This window comes from Notamacropus eugenii, chromosome 1 (assembly GCF_028372415.1).
Source record: "Notamacropus eugenii isolate mMacEug1 chromosome 1, mMacEug1.pri_v2, whole genome shotgun sequence".
Lineage (NCBI taxonomy): Eukaryota > Metazoa > Chordata > Mammalia > Diprotodontia > Macropodidae > Notamacropus > Notamacropus eugenii.
The window spans coordinates 439953919-439969699 of record NC_092872.1 but is presented as its reverse complement, the minus strand read 5'-3'; the positions used below and the strand labels follow the sequence as shown (position 1 = coordinate 439969699).

The window sequence follows — 15781 nt, the reverse complement described above, 5'->3', positions numbered from 1 at the left end:
AACTTACCCATGCGAAGGGAAATGATCATTCCTTTCTTCAGTCACATATATCACTTTGTGTCTTTCTTGCATTAGTAGTCTTTCAATTATTATTCTAAATTCTTATCTCCTATCCTATCTCATTCCATCTCATTTTTTCACATCCCATCCCATACCCTTAGCACCTTATCCTATCCTATCCTATCCTATCCTATCCTATCCTATCCTATCCTATCCTATCCTATCCTATCCCATCCTATCCTACTTGTCAGACTTTGGGTAAGTCATTTAGCTTCTCTGGAACTCAGTGAAATCAAGACTTGATAATATCTAAGGGTCTTCCCATTCTAAATACTATGATTCCATGACTTAGACTGTCAGCATATAACACATGCCTCTTCCAGTGGCTCACTACTCTTGACTGAGCATCACAGGGGCTCTGACTGTGCTAGTGAAGTCCTTCCTTAGAAGAAAGGTTAAATAGCACCTTTGACTAGGTCGCTGAAGGGTGAATCCTTACCCTGGAGAGATTATGGTTCAATCCCCCTTCTTTTGGACTTTGTTAGAGAACCAGAAGTGACTTTGATTTGGGAATTTGTTCCTCAAGCGAGCACATCACTTTAGGAGCAAGTTGGAAGTAAATTAGATAGTCTAGTTTTGATTTATAGGGCTTGAGAAAATAGGCTTTCTGTTCTATGAAAGATTATTAGCCTGCTTTTTGTCTCTTCAGAACTTATGGATGGCAGCTCTTTCTATAGCAGTTTTTTTTCTCTTCTCCTTGATCCCTTTTTTTCCTTCAAAGTCTTTCTTAAAGTGTGTTGTAATCATTTTCCTACATTTTCTTCTGGATTTTCTAATACCCACTCACATACCCCAACCCATAGCAGTTCATAATATGAAGGCTTAGAGGAAGCATAGCATAATGAAAGAGCATTAGATCTGATATCAACATATTTTGATTTGAATTCTGGCTCCAACACTTATTTAACACTTTATGAGTTGTGAAGTAATAACTACACATAGACACATACATGTATACATGCATAATTACATGTGTATATTTATATGTATAGATACACATGTATTATATATGTTTGTGTGACTTTTCTATGTATGTATACAACTCCAAAAACATATGTGTGCATTCATAGATTTGAAAACCATCAAGTTATACATATGTTGAAGCTAGAATTCAAACCCAGACCTTTTGATGCCAGGTTCAATGATCTATCTGACTGTCTATGTATGTATGTATGTATGTATGTATCTATCTATCTATCTATCTATTTATCTATCTATGCCTCAAAACAACCCAGTGACTACTACTAAAGCAGAACAAATTTTGGTTCCAATACTTGTGTAGCACTTCATGGTTTTCAAAACATGTAAACATACATATATATGCCTATATATACATACATACTTGAATATATGTATATATACATATATGCACATGTATACATGTATCCATATAGTCATCTGTGCCTCATAACAACCCAATGATTACTAAAGAAGACCAAAACACATCTGTAGCTTATAGACTTGGAAAGTTTCCTGAGTTCAAAGAGAATTTTTGACTTGCCTATTATCATCTAGCTACTAAGTGTCAGAGAAAGAATTTGAACCCATTGTCTAAATTCAGAACTTTCTCCTCTCTAGCTCTTTACTTCTTAGATATTAATAGACTCATTTTTCAGATGAAGCAGTCTTGTCCACGGCCATGTAGCTAGTATAAATGGTAGGATCGGCACACAGGTATATCCCTGATATAAAGTCCAAAGCCCTTTTTTTCATGCTACTTCATGACATGTCTAGGTAGGCTAGTTAACTACCTAATCTTTGCTTTTTAGCTGCAGAAACTCACACAGGCAGTTGTATTATGAAGTATTCATGATCTGTGTTGGTGAAAGAAGCATGTAGCAATGAAATCTCCTCCTTGAAGTATAGATGAAGAAAGTCATACAGCTAATATGTTGTAATCTCATTCACTTTTGGTTTCTTTTATCATGTTAGTGGCTGAAATGGATGAATTTTGAGTCAGTTTCATTGGAGAGTAAGGTGGGGCTGTCCTTTGCCAAGAAACCAGAGAATAAAACTAATTATAGTAATTAATCCTTTCTATTTACATAGCTCCTTTCAGGCAGAAGGAACACAGAGCTCTGTGCCAGGGCTGTTGAGGAAAATTGGGCCAGGCATTCCATACTGTGGTGAAGCAACTTCCCTGGAGAGTCAGTGTGAAGGCTAGGGACCAGCATATGGCAGCAACACCCGGCCATTTAGAGATGTAAGTATGCCTGAACACTGAATGTCAAGTGAGGGCTTTAGCAGATTTCCGTAGCTCCCAGGAAATAGCCTTCTGGAGTCATGATATAACCTGAGATATTAACTCTAACCTGTCCTATTTCCCCAACACACATACATTCCAGGGATGGAAACCATAGTTATAAGTCAATCAGTTCATCCCTCTGTCTCCTGGCAAGAGGGAAACTGTATCCCTGTAACTTATCTTAGAGGCTAGGTTGCACTGTGGATAGAATGCTATGCCTGGAATCAGGAAAATTTAAGTTCAAAACTAGCATCAGATACTTGCTAGCTATTTGACCCTAGGCAATTTCTGTCTGCCTCAGTTTCTTCAAAAGTAAGATAAGGATAATAATAGCAACTACCTCCCTGGGTTATGAGGATTAACTGCAATATTTGTGAAGAGCTTAGCAAGAGTCCCTGACGCATACTAGGTTCTTAATCAATTCTTATTTCCTTCTCTTCTCCCTCCTTTCCTCCCTCTCTTCCTTCTTTCCCTCCCTCCCTTCCTCCCTTCTTCCTTCCTTCCTTCCTTCCTTCCTTCCTTCCTTCCTTCCTTCCTTCCTTCCTTCCTTCCTTCCTTCCTTCCTTCTTTCCTCTATCCTTTTTTTCTTTATTTGGAACTGGCTGAATGACTGGATCCAGTATTTGATCATTAGCAGATTATGCACTTTAATGCATATGAATTTCTGTAGGTCTTTTATACCTTGTTCCTTTCTATCTAGAAGCTACTAGGTAGAGTAGAGGGTAGCGTGCTGGACCTGAAGTCAGGAACACCTGAATTCAAATGCAGTCTTAGATACTTGCTAACCATATGACCCTTGGTTAAATCACTTAACTTCTGTCTGCCTCAGTTTTCTCAGCTGTAAAATAGGAATAATAATAGCACCTGCCTCATAGGGTTGTTAAGATCAGTTAAGATAATATTTATAAAGAGCTTGGAACATAGTAGATGCTATATAAATGCTTACTCCCCCTTGTCCTCCCCACATAGATCAATGATGATAGAAGTAGAATGTCTTGCCAGAGGTCATACTGGGTAAAGATGTAACCAAAACCTAGGTTTCCTATCCTTCTTGGACTCTCCAGATAAACACTTTCCTGTCCGTTCCCATTTTCTGTCTTTGATTCAGCTTTGCCTTTTTTTTTTTTTTTTTTTTTTTGTAGGCCCTGGTTTTGTCAGCCTTCTGCTCTCCTGCAGTGAGCACTGTCTGTCTGGGCTGGACCCTGCAGGGATCAGGGGAGCTTGTCGACTCAGACGGCGCCTTTGGCTCACCGGGCTGTAAAAAACCTGCCGTAAATCCTGTCCGAAAAATTCTTTATAGAGTCCACCTGTCCACAGCGGATAAATCAATTGCTCTAAATTAAATCCTGTAAACCTGAGCAGCCCAGGGTCTGGTACTGGATTTATTCAGACACCAGGAAAACAGTAATTTTCTAAGTCAACATTCTGACCCTGCTGGAGTCAGCTACTGATCATGATGGAGAGTTTCCTGCCAATTGTCGCTCTCTTTGAAGGAGCCTTAGCCCACTAGTTCTGGGGAGAAGAGGGCTTGAGTCCAAGGGACAGGAACTAATCAAGATATGGCAGCTCCAGAGGGCTCCCCTGCCTCCCACTTCTGCTGCTGCCAGTTCCCTCCAGGTAAGGAGGGAACAACCAGGCAGCAGCCAGGGTCTTGTTAGCCACTTCGATTGGAGAGCTCTGACGTGCCATTAATTATGGACCCTCTCCTCTGCTTCTCCTGCTGAGCTCAAGGACAAGCCTTTATGATCAGCCTTGTTAGGTTTGAAGTTAGCTTGAAGCCTACTGCTCTCCTCTGTTTTACCAAACTCTCTATCCCATGGAGTTTGGGGTTTCAAGCCTAACGTGAGGAAAGGAAACAGAAACTCATATCTGATTCAGATGGAAGCAGAATTGTAGAGATGGAAAAGCCCATAGAGGTCATCAAGCTCTACTCTCTTCGTTTGTAGCCAGGAGGTAATTGAGTCTCATAAATGGAAAGCAATCAACCCCTTGATCACAGCACATTAGTGCCAGCCCAGAACAGATCTGTTGATTCCCAGTTCCATGCCAAGCCTTATTTCATACAGAAGTTGGTAGCTGGATGTGAGAGACTCAAGGTCTTTCCCCCTTGCATCACTCACAGCCTGGAGAAAAAAAGAAAATTAAGAGTCTGGTCCTCTTTACCTCTCCTTAATTTTTCCAACTCTCTTCAGCTAAATTAATATCCTTCTTCCCTTTAGCAGTGAGGTTTTTATTTCTGTATTTATGTGCTTTAATTTGATCTCCACTGAATGAGAGTATTGATATAAAATAAAATTTAGGGGAACTCTCAAGGCTGTGTGAGGTAGAGTCACTAGAGAGATAAGCTACTCTCCAGATATTCCACATTAGGTGAAAGTGAGAGATAGAAAATTTGAGGTGAAATAGAAAAAAGGTTATGGACTCAGAAGATCAAGGTTCAAGTCCTGGCCATGTCACTTAGCAATGTGTCTTTGAGTAAGATATTTACCTTGTACTCAAGCTTCCTTATTTATAAGAGAGACAGAGGCAGAGAGAAAAAGAGTAGATGAGTTCTAAAATCCCTTCTAGCTCTAGTTTTCTATGGTCTGAAATCTCTTTTCCAGTACTGTGCAAGTAAATGTTGAAAAACCAGCTCTCTGGGAACAAAAATAAATGCTGAAAACATGCAACATGAAATATATTTAAATTTGATCTGAATTGCTAACTTTTTCTGCATCCCTTTCTTAAATCTAGACAACCAACAAAATAAACCAAACCCTTATTTGTAGCATTTATTAATATCTAAGGTATAAAGGCTCTCATTGAATATTTGAGTTTGAATTAGTTCCAATACTCTCCTGCTTCTATCTCTAATAGAATAGGTTTCATAGTCTAACATTTTAGGTGTTGATGTTCTCCCAAGCTCTAGTAGTTCATATTCTTAGATTCTTCTCAGATTTAATATTCTAAGCTCCCTCTCAGGACTGACATTCTGATATTCCTTCTGTTACTAATATTTCCATTATAGTTATGCCTTGTATCAGTTCAGCAAATAATTGGGCATGGAAGTAAACTGGTCTTATTCCCATATCTGTGCCTTTGATCTAGCCATTAGTAATATGCCACTCCTCTCATCAGGGTCCTACCAATTTTTTTTTTAAGTTTCATGAAATTTATCACTTTACAATCTTTTTCAAAATGAATTTTACAATAATTAACAAATAAATATTCTAATATATAAAGAAGAGAAAAGATTGTATAAGAAACTAAATTATTATAGTTTATTTTCATTATTGAGTATAAATTAAATATAGCAATTTAATTTTAAAAAGAGCTATTTGTATCTTCTGCACTTTGGTTTGTTCTCCCTTCTGTGTTGTGGTTCAATCCCACCTCCTCCATAAGACTTCCTGGGGCTCTTCCATCCCCACACTCATCTCTCAACATTCTGATGTTGTATTTATCTTATACTCAGCATCATTTGATCTGCCATTTAATTCTGTTCTAACTCACTGCTCTCTTACTTTTACACATACCTTTGCATATCACAGGTGTTCTTAATCACTTTAATGTCCTGGACCCCACTGACAGTCTGGTGAATTCTACGGACTTCTCATAATAATGTTCTGAAATGAATAAAATACAATGTAAGAGATTTCAAAGGAAATCAGCTATACTAAAATAGTTATCAAAATACTGGTGGAACAAAGTTAACCAAACTCATGTTAAGATTTTCTGCTTTGTAGGGACAAAGCCAAGATAGTGGATTAGAGATAGCAACTTAGCTGAATTCTCTCAATATTTCCCTGCAAGCAACCTGAAAATAATGTCTCAAATCAAATTTAGAGTGACAAAGCCAACAAAAGGCTAGGGTGAGAAATTTTCCTGGCCTACAAAAACTCAGCAAGAGAGCTCTGTAACACCTGGTTGGGAACTGGCATGGAGAGTATATGGAGAGAGTAGCAGTGGCTGCCATGACAGTGGCAGCAGCAGCAGCAGCTTGAAAAACTCTCAGCCCAGATAGTAAGAGATAGTAAGGACATTAGTCAACTGATCAGAAAGAGATTGTAGGAAACCCTTTGCTGACACTGGATACAATTGGTGCTGCATGGCAACTCCATTGCTCACATGCAGTTCTCTATTGTAGTTCGAGGGCTGAAAGGATTACTGGTAGACAGCCACAAGGGAACAGGAGCTCTGGTTGCAGTCCTAAGGCAAAGAGTAGCACTAACACTTGGAGCTGCAACGGGGCATAGGATCTTCCTAGGTAAATACCAGAGTGCAGACTAAGAGAACAGTTACCAGAATCACATCACCTTGGATGTACCAAAAACTTCTGGACCCACAGAACTAACTCTGAAAACAGCAGCCCCAAACCCCCTGGAACTTGGAATAATGTCTCCCAACCGTTCATGAGAGCAGAGCACAACTTTAAAATAAAGTTCAAAGTCAAGAAATAGGCTGAGCACAAAACAACAACAAAATAAGATGTGGCACATAGAAAGCTACTACAGAGGCAAGGAAGACCAAGGCATAAAATCAGAAGAAGACAACATGTGAGAACAGCTGCAAATCTTTAAAAATGTTAATTGGACCAAAGTCCAACAAGAATTCCTAGAAGAGTTGAGGAGCAAGATAAGAGTGGTAGAGGAAAAAGGGGAATAGAAATGAGAGTGAGAAAGAAAATTATGAAAAGAGGATTAACAGTATGATAAAGCACACACAAAAATATTGAAAAAATAACATCAAAACACAGAATTGGCATAATATTAAAAGACAAAAATCTCACATAAGAAAAGAACTTAAAAAAATCAGAATAGACAAATGGAAAGGAGGTACAAAAATTCATTGAAGAAAAGAACTCTTTAAATGTAGAATTGGTCAAACAGAAAATGAGGTACAAAAGTTCACTTAAAAAATTCCTTAAAAATTAGAAATGTGCTAATGGAAGATAACCACTCCCTGAAACATCAAGAAACAATAAAACAAAATTAAAATAATAAAAAAAGAAAAAATGTTAAAAACAGAATTTTCTTTTTAAAAAGTTAAATTTCATTAGAAAAACAACTGACCTGGAAAAGAAATTAAAAAGAGGTAATTTAAGAATCACTGGACTACCTGAAAGCTCTGATTAAAAAAAAAGTCTACAAATAAAATTTGAAGAAATTCTCAAAGAAAACTGTCCAAATCCCTTAGATCAAAGAGGTAAAAGAGAAATTGAAAGAATCCACTGATCACCCCCTGAAAGAGATCCCAAAATGAAAAATCCCTGTAACATTGTAGTGAAATTCCAGAGTTCCCAGGTCAAAGAGAAAATATTGGGGAGCCATAGTCAGTATCACACAAGAGTTAGCAGCTTCCACACTACAGGAGAAGAAGACTTGGAATATATTATTCTGAAAGGCAAAGGAGCTAAGATTCCAACAAAGAATAATCTCCCCAGCAAAACAGTGTAGTCTTTTAGGGGAAGAGGCAGATATTTAATGAAATAGAAGATTTTCAGGCATTCCTGATGAAAAGACCACAGCTAAATAGAAAATGTAACATCCAAACACAAGATTTCAGAGAAATATTAAAAGGTAATCATGAAAGTATAACCATAAAAAGACTCAATAAAGTTAAACTGGTTACATTGCTATGTACAATTGATGATACATATGATTTCGAAGAAATTTATCATTATTTAGGCAGTTAAAAGGATTTTATATAGACAGAGGGCATGACTGAGTAAATTATGTTGGAATGATCTACAAAAAATAGGTATGAAATAATGAGAAAGAAGGATGCACTGGGGGATGGGGAAAGGAGAGGTAGAATGAGGAAAATGTTCTTACATACAGGAGGTATTCAAAGAAGAGCCTTTAAAATGGAGGGGGAAATAGGTGGAATTGGGAGCAATGATTAAAATTCACTCTCATTGGATTTGGTTCAAAGAAGGAAGTACATGCACACACACATACACACACAGTTGTACATAGAAATCTAACTTAACTTATAGATAAATAGGAAAGGAAGAGCTTAAGAGAAAGAGGTGGTAGTAGCAATAAAATGGAGGAAAAGTTAAGGGAAGTAACAGTAAGAAATAAAATAGACTTTTGAGGAGGGACAGGATAAAAAGAGAGGGAGAAGAAATAGAAGAAAATAGAATAGAAGGAAATGTACAGTAATCCTAACTGAGAATAGAATGAGTTCAACAATAAAACAGAAGCAGAGAGAAAAATGGATTAGAAACTAGAATCCAACAATATATTGTTTAAAGAGGCACACTTGAAACAGAAAAAAAGAGTTAAAATAAAGGTCTGGAATAGAATCTAATATAGTTCAGCTGAAGTATAAACGACAGGGGTAGCAATCATAATCTCAGAGAAAGCAAAAGCAAAAATTGACCCAATTAAAAGATAAACAATTAAAATTCATTTTGCCAAAAGGTACTATAGACAATAAAGAAATATCAAAGATTTTACAGCAAATTTCTCTAATAAAGCCTTCATTCCTCAAATATATACTGAGTATAGAACTGAATCAAATTTGTAAAAATAAAAGCCATCATCCAATTGATAAATGGTCAAAGGATATAAACAGGAATTTTTCAGAAGAAGAAATCACAGCCAGCAATAGTCACATGAAAAACATTCTAAAATCAGTATGGACTAGAGAAATGAAAATGAAAAGAGCTGAAGTACCACTTTACACCTATTAGAAATGATCCAAGGGAGGAGTAGAAAATAACATTAATGAACTATTGGTGGAGTAGTGAATTGGTTCAATCATTCTGGAGAACTGTTTGGAACTATGCCAAACGTCTATGAAACTGGACATATCCTCTGACCCAGAAATACCACTCCTGGGTCAGTATCCCAAAGAGATCAAAGGAAAAATAGCAACATGTACAAAAATATTTTGGTAGCTCTTTTTATGGGGACAAAGTGATGTATGTTCATTAGTTGAGGAATGGCTGAGCATTTTGTGGCATATGGTTGTGATGGAGTACTATCATTCTATAAGAAATGACTGGGGGGTAGTTTCAGAAAGAAAAAATATGGCAGAACCTTATGAACTGATGCAAAGTGAAATGAGGAGAATTTGGAGATCATTGTTCACAGTAATGAAAGACTAGGCTTCTCTGTTTAATACAATGATCTAAGATGATTCCATAGAACCCATGATGAAAAAAAAGTTATCCACCTTCAGAGACAGAACTGGTAAATTCTTAGTACAAAGTGAAATATAATTTTCCTACTTTATTTTTCTTGCTTTTTTAGAACTAAAATTTATTTAGTTGGAATTTATTTTACATGATTTCACATACATAAGTAATATATTGCTTGCCTTAGTGGTTGGGGAGGCAACCTGGAGGTTAGGAGAGAATTTGGAACTTAAAATTAAGAAAGAATGCTGAGGGTGGAGGCAAGATGGTGGAGAACAAGAAGGGACATGCTTGAGCACTCCTCACAAATCCCTCCAAGTACCTGTTAAAATCACTCTAATCACTAAAATCACTATAGCAGCAGAAACCACAAAATGACAGAGTAAAACAAATTTCCAGCCCAAGACAATATGAAAAGCTGACAGTAAGGGTCTATTGCACCAGGCTAAAAGTGAAGAGCAGCCAAGCATGGGCCACATTGTCACAGACAGAAATGAAGCAGGCCTCAGGAAACTGAATCCCTGGCAGCTATAGTGGTTTCCATACTTCTCAATCCCCAAATGCCAAAGACAGTTTAAAAGATCAGTGGGAAAGTGCTGTCACCAGGGTGAGAGAAGAACATGGTACAGTCTCAGCCCTAGGGTGGCAGTAGCCACTGCTTCAGCAGCAGCTGCTTCTGGAGCCCTCAGCCTACACACAGTGGGGGAATCAAGTGGCTGACACAGTGACACAGTCACAGTCCTAGGTGGTGGTCCTGGAGCGAGGAGGAATCCTGGCATGGCAGAACTGGTGTTGGCTGTGGAGAGGGAGTCATACTCTCGGCTCCAGGGTAGAAAAGAGTGCTGGGTAGTTGCTCACAGACCAGAGCACAGGCCAGGAGAGGAGTAAACACCTCTCCTTTGATCATACTACTTTGAAGTAACTGAGAATTTACAACTCCCTAGAGATATCTCTGAAAACAGCTGCACAAACCCCTGAAACTTGGGGCAATATACCCTCCACTTAACAAGGAACTCAGAAGTCAAGGAATTGGCTGGGAAAGTAACCAACAGGGGAAAAAGTAAGAGTATACAAGGTTACTTTCATGATGCAATGGTATTTTCTTATGAGGAGGAAGATCAAAGCAGATAACTAGAGAAAGATAGCAAATTCAAGACTCCAACATCCAAAGCCTCGAAAAAAAAATAAGAAATGATCTCAGGCCATGGAAGAACTTAAAAAGGATTTTAAAAATCAAGTAAGAAAAGTAGAGGAAAAATTGGGAAGAAAATTAGAGTAATGCAAGGAAGTCATGAAAAATGAATCAATAGCTTGCCAAATAAGACCCCCAAAATGCTCAAAAAATAAATAATAGTTTTAAAAATAGATTAACTCAAATGGCAAAAGAGGTCCAAAAAGCCAATGAGGAGAATAATGCCTTAGAAAACAGAATTGTCCAAGTGGAAAAGGAGGTCCAAAAGCTCACTGAAGAAAATAATTCATTCAAAATTAGAATGGAGCAAATGGAAGCTAAGGACTTTGTGATAAATTGAGAAACTATAAAACAAAACTAAAAGAATGAAAAAATTAGAAGACAATATGAAATATCTCATTGGAAGAAGAACTGACCTGGATAAGAGATCCAGGAGAGGTAATTTAAAAATTATGGGTCTATCTGAAAAATGTGATAAAAAAGAGCCTAGACATCATCTTTCAAGAAATTATCAAGGAGAACTGTCCTGATAATCTAGAACCAGATGTAAAATAGAAATTGAAGGAATCCACCAATCACTTCTGATTAAGATCATAAAAGGAAAACTTCTAAGAATATTGTAGCCAAATTCCAGAGTTCTCAAGTCAAGGAGAAAATATTACAAGCACCCAGAAAGAAACAATTCAAATATTGTGGAAACATAATCAGGATAACACAAAATTTAGCAGCTTCTACACTAAAGGATTGAGAATTTGAAATATGATATTCCAGAGGTCAAAGGGGGTAGGATTAAAACTAAGAATCACCTACCCAGCAAAACTGAGTGTAATACTTCAGGGGAAAAAAAATGGAATTTCAATGAAATAGGGAACTTCCAAGCATTCTTCTTGAAAAGACCAGAACTGAATACAAAATTTGACTTTCAAATACAACAATCAAGAGGAGCACGAAAAGGTAAATGGGAAAGAGAAACCATAAAGAACTTGTTAAAGTTGAACTGTTTACATTCTTACATGGAAAGGTGATATTTGAAACTCATGAGATTTTTCTCAATTTTAGGATAGTTGGAGGGAATATAGATATAAATATGTATATATATAGATATATATGTGTATGCATATGTATATTTGTATATGTATATATGTGTGTATATCTGTATGTGTGTGTATGTATACATACATATATGCATATATATGTAGAGAGAGACAGAGAGGTGGAGGGCACAGGGTTAGCTGAAGATGAAGGGATAATATCTAAAATATAAAATTAAGGATAGAGAGGAATGTAATGGGTGAAAGAGAAAGAGAGAGATAGAATGTAGTAAATCATCTCCCATAAAAGAGGAAAGAAAGAGCTATTACAATGAGGGGGAAAAGAGGGAAGATGAGAGGGAATAAGTGAGCCTTACTTTCATCAGATTTGGCTTCAGGAGAGAATAGCACACACACCCAATTGGGTAAGGAAGTTTATGTGACCCTACAGGAAAGTAAGGGGGAAGGGGATAAGATAGGTGAGATAAAGGAATTGACAGCAGATTGAGGGAATGGATAATCAGAAGCTAACACTTTTGAAGAGGGACAGAGAGAATAGAATAAATGGAGTGTGGGACAAGATAAAGGGAAATATAGCTAGTGTTTCACAACATGATAGTTATGAAAATGTTTTGCATGATTACACGTGTATAACCTATATTGAACTGCTTACCTTCCTAATGATGGTGGGTATGGAGGGGAGAAGGGAGAAAATGTGGAACTCAAAGCTTCAAAAATGGATGTTAAAAATTTTTTACATGCAACTAGGAAATAAAGTATATAGGTAATGGGGTATACAAATCTATCTTGCCTTACATGAAAATAGAAAGGAAAGAAATAAGAGATGAGGGAGTGATAGAAGGGAGGACAGATTGGAGGAAAGGGTAATCATAATACAAGCTCTCCTGGGATGGGGGAGATGTGGAGACAATTTGAAATTCAAAATTTTGGGGAGGTGAATATTGAACACTAAAAATAAATTTAATCTAATTTAATTTTTTAAAAATTATTTTATTTGTTTTCAGTTTCATACAATCACTTCCATGTATCTTCCCTCCTCCCTCAAGAGACCATGTGCAATCTTACATAGGTTCTACACATATATTTTTATTGAATACATTTTCATGTTCCATAAAAGAATTAAAATGAATGAGCAAAATCATAAAACAAAACAAAATAGAACACGAGAGAAAATGATCTGCTTCATTCTGCGATCCAATACCATAGTTCTTTCTCCGGATGTGGAAAGTATTTTGCTTCAAGAGTCCATTGGGAATTTTTTAGTTCCTTGTATTGCTGTAAAGGACTAAGTCTAGGGTGGAGCCAAGATGGTGGAGGAGAAGGAGGGACCTGCTATAGCTCTCCCTCCATATCTCATGAAATACCTGTAAAAAATGACTCTAAACAAATTCTAGAGCAGCAGAAGTCAAAGAGAGAGAGAGAGGGAAAGAGAGAGAGAGAGAGAGACAGAGACAGAGACAGAGACAGAGACAGAGACAGAGAGAGCATAGGATGAGGAGAAAGAGAAAGGGAGAGGTGGAATGTTGTAAATTGTCTTACATAAAAGAGGCAAGAAAGAGCTTTTACAATGGCAGGGAAGAGGGAGAAGGTGAGAGGGTATATGTGTGCCTTACTCTCATTGGATTGGGCTTAACAAAGGAATAACACACATTCCATTGAGTATGAAAATCTATTTTACCCTGCAGGAAGGCAGGAGGGAAGGGGATAGAAGAGGGAGGATAATAGAAGAGATGGGAGATTGGGGGAAGTGGTAATCAGAAGCAAACAGTATTGTGAGGGAACAGATCAAGGGAGAGAATGGAATACATGGAGGGCAGGACAGAACAGAGGGAAATGTGGTTAGTCTTTCACAACATGACTCTTATGGAAGTGTTTTGCATGGCTACACATTTATGACCTATATCTAATTGCTTGCTTTCTCAATGACAGTAGATGGGGAGGGAATAAAGGAAACAATGTGGAACTCAAAGCTTTAAAGATGAATGTTAAAGATTGTTTTTGCATGAGGATGGGAAATAAGTTGTATAGGCAATGGTATAGAAATCCATCTTACCCTATAGGAAAACAGAGGGGAGGGGATGGGAGAAGGGGATGATAGAAGGGAGGGTAGATTGGGGAAAGGGTGGTTGGGGTGCACTCTGTCCTGGGGTGGGGGCAGGGGAGAGATAGGGAGAAAATTTGGAATTTAAAATATTGTGGAAGGGGATGTTGAAAACTAAAAATAAATAAATTATATTAAAAAAGAATTATATGATGTAAAAAAGGTAAAGATGAATAGTAAATCATCCAGTTGCAGTGAATGTTTACTTCAGTTCTCTTACAGGTATACTGAACTAATATATACTGGTATATATTTTCTTTTGGTTAGAAAGAATGCCTGTAGTTTCAATGGATAATTATATTTGTCAATAAGAATTGCTATATTCCAAAGTTATTAAATTGTAATTTCTTTTTTTAAAAAAAGAAAAGAATGCTGGAAACAAATAAATAATAATATTTTAAAACATTTTTAAAAGAATTCCTGTCTTAATCCTGTCTCCCTAATCTGCAAGGTCAATAAAGACAGGAACTTTACCTTCTCCTTTTCACAGCTACAATAGCATAACGCTGGGCACACCAGTTACTTAATACAGATTCACTCATTTGATTGGGACATACATATTGTTTCCCCACACAGATCTTTTATGTTCTTTCACCGTTGATTGCCTTCACCCAAACTATTTTTCTATCTAAATATCACCCATCCTTCAAAGCCCAGCTCAAGCTCCACTCTATGAAGCCTTCCCTAACCACTCCCGCCTAGAGTGAACTGATCTGGGACTGTCCTGTAATCACGTGGCATAGAAAGCTTCATGCAGTTCATTATTTTTTCATGTATTAGGCCTATCTTCCCCAACTAGGTGATCCCTTTGAAGGCAGGAATCCTACTCTATTGAACTTAGCAGCCTCTAGCAGGGGCTTTTAACATGGGATCTAAAAATTAAAACAACTTTGTTAATTGGTTTACTTTGTAATCTTGAATATTTTAATTTATGCATGTAAAACCACAATTCTTAAAAGGTGTCCACAAAGCTGCCAAAGACATCCCCAAAATAATAAAAATGGTTAAGAACCCTTTCTATAGTACTAAGAAAAGAGCATACAAGTGTGTAAGAAAGTATTATAGAACTGAAAGAGCAGTGAGTCGTTTATGACTGTGCAAATCACTTCATCACAGTGAGCTTTAGTTTCCACATCTGGGAAATAGGGGTAAAATAATTTGGTTTATCTCCTTTCAAGGCTTCTCTGAAGAAACTATCTTATAAAGCTGAAAGCACTATAGAAATATGTCACTGTTATTATTAGTTGATGCTTAATCAATATTTATTGAATTGTCTAACTTCACAATTACGCTGATGTTCAGCCCTATCGTGCACACTCTATACCCTTTCCTCTTCACCCCTTCTACCCTGGAGCTCTGTTTCAACCTCATTCTTGACATAAAGACCTTCAAGGCCATATGTTTTCCAGTCACCCCTCCACTGGCAATAACCTCCCATGCAATTAGTACCAGGGGCGCTGCCTGGGGATGCAGAGCTGCCCCCATAGTAATTGCAATTCAGGATTACTTATGACACAAATGTTGACATTCTGTTGGCATAACTTGCAATAATTTATGCAGATTGCCTCCTTCCCAGGCCTTAATTATTACTTCTCAGCAAGAAATCATCAGGTTCTTCCCTGCCTTGATTTCTAGGAGGCAATTTCCCTATAGAAGCCTGAATTTTTCAAGTGATGAAAAAAAGGAGAGGAAACACACTGAAGAACAGACAACTGTGCGATGGCTAATGCTCAGCTGCATACATCTCAGACCCATACAACATCCTCAAAAGATAACTTTCTCCAGATAAAGACTATAAGAAGCACTTAATTTTTCCTTCCCACTAAATGAGGAGGATCTGGGTTCAAATCCTGTCTCTGCTCTTGTTTTTCTCTTTTCTCTTCCTCATGTCTCACACATCTAATGAGTTCCTAAATCTTGTCAGTTTCATCTCTGTAGAATATCTTTTCTTTGTCCCCTCCTCTCTAGCACCACTGCCACTGCCCTAGTTCAGACTCTCATCTGC

General features: G+C 37.4%; 1 long non-coding RNA gene across 2 annotated transcripts in view; it reads left to right on the top strand.

Annotated features, from left to right (window-relative positions):
- LOC140526569 (uncharacterized) overlaps window positions 1–3649 on the top strand; it is a 39648-nt gene extending 35999 nt beyond the window's left edge. For both annotated transcript variants that reach the window (XR_011974431.1, XR_011974435.1), the window contains exons 2-3: window positions 2110–2263; window positions 3448–3649. This is a non-coding gene — a long non-coding RNA (uncharacterized lncRNA). The remainder of the gene's footprint in view (window positions 1–2109; window positions 2264–3447) is intronic.
- Window positions 3650–15781: the final 12132 nt, after the last annotated feature.